This window comes from Emiliania huxleyi (genome assembly GCF_000372725.1).
Source record: "Emiliania huxleyi CCMP1516 chromosome Unknown EMIHUscaffold_1749, whole genome shotgun sequence".
Lineage (NCBI taxonomy): Eukaryota > Haptophyta > Isochrysidales > Noelaerhabdaceae > Emiliania > Emiliania huxleyi.
In genome coordinates this window covers 5,878-7,061 of record NW_005200836.1, presented here as the reverse complement: position 1 = coordinate 7,061, position 1,184 = coordinate 5,878, and positions in this window count along the sequence as shown.

Here is a 1,184-nt window from a genome sequence, read left to right as displayed (position 1 = left end):
GGGGTCAGCCTTGTTCAATTAAACACGAGTTCCACCGTAGCGCCGCATAACTCTAAGCGCGCGTGTGAGCGAGGGCAGAAATGCAACGCTCACGCGGTCCCGGGCTCGGTCCTCCCACATTCTCTAAATGATGAGTCTCGCTCTCCCTTATACAATAAGCTATAAGGGGCCTCTGCGAAATAAAAAGCGGAGGCCTCAGTGGGAGCGAACTCTGACGGAGAGGGAGGTTCCCCGTGTTTGTTTGCGAGAACGACTGTCGCGCGTTTTCTTTCGCTCTCTGTTTTCTTTCTTTCTTTTACGCTGGCTGGCACATCCTTGAGACGCGCGAGGGCAGCCTCCTTAAAGGCAATGGGGTCTAGATTTGGAGCGCTCGCCGAAGAGATGTACGACAAAATAGGCGCCCGTGATTGCCTGCACGCTGCCAGCACTGACAGACTACTCCCTGCCCGAAAGGAAGAAAGAGAGAGGAGCTCGCCGGAGAGGTGACGAGTGAACTACAGGTAGTGGGGAAGGCAGCTTCGATTGCCATACAGACATGGGTGCGAAACAACGACAAGACCAAGGCACGGGCAGAGGAGCGAGAGAAGAACATAGGATGGATAGGGCGCCTGTTCACGGCATGGAGGGTGGGCCACGCTGAACGTAGAGCCGAACGAGAGGAAGCCGGGGAAGACGACTCCGAGGAGGACGAAACACCAGTGCGCAGTGGTAATCCCGCCGTCAGCTGTCACGATATACCCGAAGGGAACCCCAGTGCCAACACCTAGGCCAACACCGACCGTTGAGGATGAGGTACAAGTGCTCGAAACGAGAGTAGACCTGAGCAACGACATGACTTGGCGGCAAATGATCGGAGTGGGAGTCAGAAATGTGGTCCTTCTCGCAGAGAGCGAGAGAAGCAGCGAGTCAGAGCAAGGGATCGGCAGCGGCGTTTCAGACGACGAGGCCGAGGAGAGCGATGAGTCAGAGGATGAAACAGCAGGAGAGACACCGATGATGAGATTGTGAAGAACGCCAGGTCGCATGAAGGTCAGTTGCGAGACTTGCTGAGATCCCCTCCGCAGCGAGATAGAAAGTGGTATCCTCCCGACGGTGCACGGTGGCCAGCCCCTCCGTTATCACCAGGATATCCCGAGGCAGTTCCGGGCTCCCGTCCTCCCACACCTCCGCTCGCCCGACCTCGA